General features: G+C 40.9%; 1 protein-coding gene across 2 annotated transcripts in view; it reads left to right on the top strand.

The window, feature by feature from the left end:
* The first annotated feature begins 6,888 nt into the window (after positions 1 to 6,888).
* The window catches only part of KAT2B (lysine acetyltransferase 2B), a 31,791-nt gene continuing 30,456 nt past the window's right edge, over positions 6,889 to 8,223 (top strand). For both annotated transcript variants that reach the window (XM_031057669.1, XM_031057668.1), the window contains exon 1: positions 6,889 to 7,011. The gene's annotated coding sequence lies outside the window, so the exon portion shown is untranslated. The remainder of the gene's footprint in view (positions 7,012 to 8,223) is intronic.

Raw genomic sequence — 8,223 nt, 5'->3', positions numbered from 1 at the left:
AGCCTGGTGAGGGGGCACAGAGCAGGAACAGCTCCTGTTGGCAGTGCTCTGCTGGGTGTCCTTGCTGGCCCTCGTCTGTGACAAGTCTTGGATGCATGTCCCACTGGTACTAGGCACAGTTGCAGCACCAAACACTGCCCTGTGTTCATATTAAAATTGCTGTTTGACTTCTCTACAGTGGCAGGTAGCTTGCTTTCAGATCTCGTAAAAAACAAAACCAAGTAAGCAGACTGGAAGCTCCTTGCAAGCTTCTCCTATGGGATAAGGAGGGAAGGATGGTGCAGGGTGGAAGAATGTTTTATTTTTTTTCCCGAGCACCTGGTAGGTGCTCCAGAAGGACACTTTTTGGCTTGTAACATTAGTGATTTGCTGGAAACTGTAGCCTGAAGAAGCTGGTTTGCCAACTGTAGCAGTGCAACGTGTAACTTTAAACTTTTTCTTACTTTGGGTTGCAACTTCTCTTTCATTGGTTTTGCATTTGTGTGTGTGAGTGCGAAAGAGTGAGAGGAGGCAAACACTCTCACCATCTCCAAAGGGGACATCTGTTCTCATTCAAGTAGTGACTGTACGTGGATCTTATGTAAATCTACATGGAGCTGTGCAAGTTGGAGTGCTAAAATATGTAACAGCATCCTTAATGCCAGTCACCTTCTCCCACAGGAGTTTCTTTGCAAAATTCAGCATGCAGAATTTATTAGGAGCTCAGCCTCAGGGATGTTTGGAGTAACAGCCAGGGAGCACCTGTCTGCTAGGGATGAAGTCAGAGCACAAGCAGGTGGAGAGGTCAGTGACCGTGCCGAGGGTGAGTCTCACTGGTGACAGCAGAAATGCTGAGCAGAGGAGAGTAAAAGGCACTGCTCTGGGGCAGGGTGCTTGGTCTCCAAGGAGGACCTCCTGGTCCTTCTTTACAACCCATCCCTTTTCATCATGGGAAACATGGACAAAGACTGCTGGTAAATACATAATTGGTGTGCACATATCCTGAGCAGAATGAGCCTGAAGTTTAGGGAGCTGAGACTAGACAAATGTGGAGTTTGGGTTTTTTCCTGATAAAAGAACTGGACCAGGGGAGTTGTAGCTGTTGAGCTGCTCCACTTGACTTGTTCCTCTGTGAGAAAAGTCTGGGTGGAAGGCATAGAGCAGGCTCTTCTTAGTAAAAAACCTTCTTAAAAGCCCAAGTCTGAAGGAGGAGGGTGGCATTCTGAACGAGATATATGAGAGGAGTTGGTACAGTTTTCATGACTTGTGAGGTACACAGTAGTGCTGTGTGCTGTGAGGGGTTTTGTATTTGGCACTTGCTGTGTCTGTGTGTGTATGAATGGCTGCATACATCGTTTTGGTTTTGTCCACTGTGAAATTGAGCATTAGGCATGTGAGCTTGCAGTGTTTTATATAAAAGCAGCACTGTGTGACTTACACACATAAATACATTTAATGAAGATGTAGGAGGAAGCCTCCTCTGCATCTTTTTCCCCCCTATTGGTTTAAAATATGTGAAAATACAACTCTCTCTCCCATCTCACTGGGAGCTTCTCTTGTAAATAAGGTGAAATATGTACTATCTAAGTACACTAAGTTTTCTGTAAACGTGTTTATTTTTCATTATACATGTCTTACAGTAATGCCTGGGTGTTTACAGATATAACTAGAACCCAGTCGTCTAAAGCACATACACAAAGGATAATGGCTCCTTGAAGAAAAGCTTTTTGCTTTAGATAAGCACAGTAGATGGAGTGGGAAGGGTTGTGATGAGATGACTTGGCCAAGGCCCTGCAGCAGGTGAGCGACGGGCAGATATGGAAGTAAAATCCCAGCCCCAGGCTCCAGACCAGCTGCTGATCCTTTCTGGAAGGACTTCTTCCCACTTCTCATTCTAGAGTGGCCTCTAGTTTTCCCACACATAAAAAAAAAAAAAGGAGTTCATAAGGTAAACTTGTACCACCTTTTTCCATAAGAAAATATTTTATTTCCCGATTTTTATAAGGCAGATTAAGATGAGGCCAATTTGGCCCTGTTACTGCTGGGCTCTATATAGTGGGAGTACAGCTCCTTGAAGCTCAACTTGAAATGTATTGTTTTCTGCAGAAGTGCATAGGAGACAAAGAAGTCATCTAAAGCTCTCTTATCACTTTCATTGCGGAGTGAATCTGTTTTATAATGTCTTATAGGGCCAATTAAAGCATCTCCTTTAAATAGGAAATCTACCATTAACTTTACAAGGTAGGAACTGGGTGCTTATTATTAATAAAAGCTTTATATGGTAGCCTACTTCTCTTCTGTAAGTAAACTGGAAAGTACAGGGAATAAAATAATTGGATCAATCAATAAATTAAGAATATGCTCTTTAAGCTGCCCATTAAACTGCTTATTTTGTATTGTTAAAGTTAAATGGGTCAGCTAATTTCCTGATTCATATGAGTGGCTCTTTGAGTAGTGTCCAGCTGTCTGGTTCATGGGTACTGGACATATGAGTAGGAAAAATATATGATTTAAATTCATCAATGTATTTATTATAATTTATGTGATAGTCTTTCATAAAGTTATCATTTTGAGCTTGCTGCCAGCAGGAAAAAGCTTATAGGGTATTTTACACAGCTTTTGTGTTGGGAGGAAGGCAATGTTTTCTAGAGTAATTATACTTGCTGGAAATAGAGAAGATCTGTAATGTTCTCTGCATGATCTGTTGAGCCTGTTTTGCATCTCAATTACCAAAGAGGGTAACCTGTATGATTTTTAGCTGGAAAGAAAAATCCTGCACAACAGCTATTTGAAATTCAGATTGAGAACTTTGGGGTCTTTTACCTTAATTTTAAGTTAGCTTGAAGTTTGCACATTCACTATCCAAAAGGGGGAGGGATATTTTAGTCAATAGGTTATCATAACATTCTTAATTTATTCTTATTTGCAGAGCTAAAAGGGGCTGAGATATGTGCAATATTGTAACTTTCAGGTGCTTCCTTTTTAAATACAATACTGACAGTGTGTTAAAATGTGCTGTTATAGTTTTCACTGCCCAGAGCTACTGGACAGTTTGAGTTTGATTTCTCCCATTGTAACACTCCACCAAACATGGGAGGAGTTAAAAAGAAAATTGAAATTGTGTCATGCAGTGCAAAATGTACATAATTTCTGCAATGGGTTGGTTTTTTGCTTGTTTTGTGGTTGGCTTTTTTTTGTTTGTTTGTTTGCAGGGAGGGTGAAGGCAACAGCATATAGTTGTTATGTTTTATTTTATTGCACTCCTCCAATTTTATTAAAAACAAACAATGAAGGTGTAGTGTTCATGATCCCTGGGCCTGCAAATATAATGGTCATTATTTTTCAGGCCTCATTAGGGCAGAAGTCCCCATCGTTCTACAGTGGATTTATCAGAGCTCTGCAGATGTCCCAGAAAACAAGGCTTCAAGGAGTGGATGTGCTACTTCAAATACTTTTCCTTCCTTCCCTCAAAACTGTTTTGATCTTACATTAAGTTTTTGCAGAGGTGAAGTCATACTTTATTTTCTAATGAAAAGCAGATGAGTGACATTAAAAAAAAAGGAAGAAAGGAAAAAGCTGAAGATAGTCAAAGAAAGGATTGAATGAGCAAAATGCTGTGGAACATTTAAAACAACTCAGCAGTTTAAGCCACTGAGGAATGCACATTGCATATTCATTGCAAAATACTTACACTGTCAACATCTACAATAAAAGCTAAGTTTTAAAGAGGACGTTTTTAGATTCTGTTTTGCCTTGGTTAACAGAACATTAATGCTGATTTTGGTGTTTTATTGAGATTAACCAAAAAACCCCACCCTAGTTGTTGGTTGGTTAAGGTCTCTAGAATAATTCGAACAATACCAATTAACAGCTGTTGCAAAAAGATCTGGAAAGGAAATACCAACAAGAGCAGAAAAAAATTTGTCATCGAGCATGCTGGTTTTGTTCTTCTGTGGGTGGGCTGATATTTATTTTTGTCAGTTTAACTGAGCTGTTATCATGATTCGTGCATCTGTTTGCATCTTTGCTGTTGATTATGGTGCAACACTAAAGTTTGCATAGTTACTCACTGTTTATGGTTTTTTGGCTTGATAGTAAACATTGTTTGGTGAGCTTCTGTGACATACTGCTTCCACTCGAGGAAAAAAATCTCAAAAAGCTTGTGCCTATTTTTAGGAGGGAGATCTGGATATGCTTCATTGTGGTGCGATTTAAGGCAATAAATAATAAGCATGGTGATATGTCAGTAATTTACAGTGCTGAACATTTGTCCAGACAGCTGCATGGGAAGGGTCAAATCTTACTTCCCTAAAATAATATTCAGTCTTTTTTTGTTTGACAACTCCTTCGCAATTGTCTCTTGCATTTTGTTTGTCAATGATGTCATTTTCAGACTTTTTCTTTTTTTGTTGACAGTTTCTGTAGCCTCATATTAAATGCAAAAACTTTCATGGCAACATTGCCTTTCTCACAAAACAAGTGTGTGTAGTTTATTTGGCATTGGTTTTGCATTGGGAAGCTAATTGAAAATAAGGAGTTTGTGTCATCTTCCAGGTGTCCAGAGTCCTTGCAGTGGGGCAGTCTGTGCTTCACAGGTATCCCCCAGTCTCTGATCCCTCAAGTCCATTTAGCTTGGAGGGCCCGTAGGGCTGGATGAAAACACAACTGGCTCAGTGCCTGTGAAACTGTAAGAGACGGCTTCTGCCATAAAATTACACTTCAGTTCTCTGCCAATCACATTACTCACAGAAAGCACTATAGGAAAAGAACATAAACTTCACCATAAATCTTCTCAGATTGCATTTTATGAGACTTAGAAAAAAATTGTTTTAATCTTCCCCTCATTTAATCCTGAAGCCTCGCAGATTTCACTTTATAAGTGCACAGGTTGGCAGGCAGTCTGCACCCGCCCAGTGAGTTTGGAGAGCCAGGAGGTTCAGGCCATGCAGGTTGTCCCTTTTTCTAGGGAAATAATGCAGAGATGGTTTTGCTGGGCACTTGCAGGAGGATTTCTGAGTCACCCCGGTGCCTACAGAAAATGCTGCTCAGAGCCCTTGGTGCCAGCCAGAGGCCATGGCACCCAGGGCCAGGAGCCCAGCTGGGTAAATGCTTAAGCCTCAGAGATGGTAAAAACATCATGTGGTGCTCAGCATACTGCAGGCAGCAGTTTTCTTGGTTCTCAGGTTACTGAATATTGAAATGAGTTTAAAAGAACAATTTACCAGCCATTTACAAAGCTGTCAGTGCTAGGAGCTGTCAAGCTGTGATCCTTTCTACTTCTCCTGTGTTCTTCTTCCTTAGGTAGGATGGGATTTGGAAACTTAAAAGGAAAATGAAATAGGTTCCTGAAATAGATCACACTAAATGCATGCAGAATCAGTTTTGAAAAATGATACATTAGTGCTGCATATATTACCATCACAATTTTTCCTAGGATTGTTTCAGCCATAAATATTATGCAGCAATTGGCATACTTTCCTCACTGAGGTCTTGGCAGTGCAATTTCATGAGTATCTTTTTACAACCCGGTGCACAGATATCTCTGAAGAGTAGAAAAGCAGGCTTTCTTTCCAATTAGATCTTCAAATAGGAGTACTAATGATGCTAGAATAACCAAGATCTTTTGGACGTGCAGAAGAAAATCCCCTCCTGTGAAGCTGCTCTTTGCATAACTGGAATTGGTACTTTGATCTTCTGAATGATTTGAGACACGATTACCAAAGTCACAACCTCTCCCTTCATGGTCTTCCCTTTTAGCTGCATTCTCTTGGAGGTTGTTTCACACTCAGTGAGCATAAACAAACTTCCTAGGGAAAGCAGCAGGTTGCAGTGGAAGTGACACTGTCTTTGGCATCTGTTGCTTTTGTGGCCAAGCGTTCCTTGCCTTAAACAGCCTTCTCCAATAGTGCATTTATTGCTTGGTTATTTCAGCATTGGTTAGCCCTGCCTGGGTTGACATGGGCTTGGTTTCACCTGTGTGATTCCTTGGTGCCAGGGTAGCTGATGAGGCAGTGACAAACGTGCTACCTGTTTATGTTTAAATAATGGTTTAAATAATTAAATCTGTCTTGGTGGCAGTGATAAAAACAAGACCAAGCTCCCGGTACTAAGTGATTTCAGCTTTTATTATAAGAAAAAGAAAGGCCTAAAGCAAGGGGGCCCGCGGGCCAGCAGGAGTGGTCCCTTCGAGGATGCTGCAGCGCCGGTGCTGGGTCTACTTTTCAGCAGCGATGTAGCGATGTCCCAGGTGGAGAGGCACACGTTCACTGGGTCAGAAGCCCCTTTTTATCCTGTTTTTTGTCCCTTTGGATTGATTTCTTTTTGGATCCTTCATTTGCATGGAGGTTTAAGGAGCTTGATTGGCCCATTACAGTCCTGTCCAGGCTGGCTCGTTTTGCTTGGGGGGTGGTGCACTTCACTTCGGTGTTTGATGGTACATTGAGTACCCTATTTCTTAAAACTACCCTTTTAACCCCTTTTACAATATAATAACCGAACTAATAGTACATGCTTAGCAATCTATCAACGATTTTACAACAGTTTCTAACCTATTTTTAACAGCAGGATCTGTAAATGTTGGTTTACTGGTAAATATTTGAATACTTTTTTCAGTAGAGTGAGAGCTGTCTGTAAAGGAGCTAGGCAGTGTTGGTTATGTATTCTGTGTTAATCTCTCTGTTTGGGATACAATTCTGTTTCTTATAATTTCCAGAAAAGAAGGAAATAAGTAATGTGGTAGATAAAAATGCAAACCAAACAACAGCAAAACTCCCCAAGTCCCCTTCTCTCATTCCCCCTCCAAAAAAGCAACCTGTAATACTTTTTTATTGCTTTTGAAATAACGCAGTTCCAGCAAGTTCCAGTGCTCTGTGGCGTTGATCGATATCCCTTTGCTTTGATTTCAGGCCGAGGAGTCCTGTAAATGCAATGGCTGGAAGAACCCGAACCCGCCTCCCACACCGCCGCGGGCCGAGCTGCAGCAGGCGGCAGTCAGCCTGGCCGAGCCCTGCCGCAGCTGCAGCCACGCGCTGGGTGAGCTTCCTCCTCCTCCTCCTCTTAAAGATGTGTTTAATGTAGAAATAATCCTAAAATTAATTTCATTCACCCTTTGTTACCGGGTGAATGACTCTCCGCTGTAGGCTGTATCATGTTTCCTTACTTTGTTCTAAAGTATAAAATATTCTTGAACGTCACTGAGGCAGGTAATCCTACCTGCAAAAAGAACTGTGTCTTTTCTGAGTCACAGAAAATAAATCTAGGGTTGTACATGGTCTGAGTTATTGTGCAGACAGCTTGCATGTCTTGGAAGCAACTGCTCAAAATCCACTGTTAAATGCTGTTGTGCTTTTTGGTTTTGTTTTTCAGACTTAGAATAAATAACAGTTTGTTACCCACATAGCCTGAAAAACAGTGCTGAATCACTGTATTATTATTTTAAGAATTTATACTTATCCAAAATAAAAGCTGATGGCTCTTTCTGTATATATCAGAATCATAGTTTGTGTTGAAAGGGATCTTTTAAAGATCATCTAGTCCAGCCCCACTAGAGTCAGCAGGGATACTTTCTGTTAGATCACATTGCTCTGAGCCCCAGCCAGCTCTAACTTGGATGTTTCCAGGGGTGGGGCATCCATCACCTCTCTGGGCAACTTGTTCTGGTATTTCACCACCCTCATAGTAAAAAATCCTTTTTCTGATATCTAATCTAAACCACTCTAAAGCCACCACTCCTTGTGCTGTCACTACGTGTCCTTGAGAAAGCCCCCCTTGGGCTTTCTTGGGGGCCACCTCTGGGTCCTGGAAGGCTGCTTTAAGGTCTCCCTGGAACCTTCTCCAGTCTGAACAACCCCACACTCTCAGCCTGACTTCGTAGGACAGGTGCTCCAGCCCTCAGATCACCTTCACTGCCCTCCTCTCAACTTGCTCCATCATAGATTCACGTCCTTCTTAGCAAATAGTGAATAAAAATTCAGCTAAAATAAAAGTCAGAACCAATTTAAAGGAAGCACTTACTATTTAATTTTTGTTGCTGCCCAAAACTTAGGACAATGAAATGAAAAAAAAAAAGGGAAATTTAAAACCTTCACAGTAGATAATTTATTATTTTACTTTAGAAAAAGACATTGCACTTTCAATTGAGTACTTTTTTCTTTTTTTTTATTTTTGCATGGGATTTATTTCTATTTCTTCCCTCCTCTTTTTACGGTCTCATTACATGTCATTTATTTCTAGGCTTTTCAGCAA

The sequence above is a fragment of the Geospiza fortis genome, unplaced genomic scaffold (assembly GCF_000277835.1).
Source record: "Geospiza fortis unplaced genomic scaffold, GeoFor_1.0 scaffold95, whole genome shotgun sequence".
NCBI classification, from domain to species: domain Eukaryota; kingdom Metazoa; phylum Chordata; class Aves; order Passeriformes; family Thraupidae; genus Geospiza; species Geospiza fortis.
Note: the sequence above shows the minus strand (reverse complement) of the source record. Positions and strands in the feature narration are given on the sequence as shown.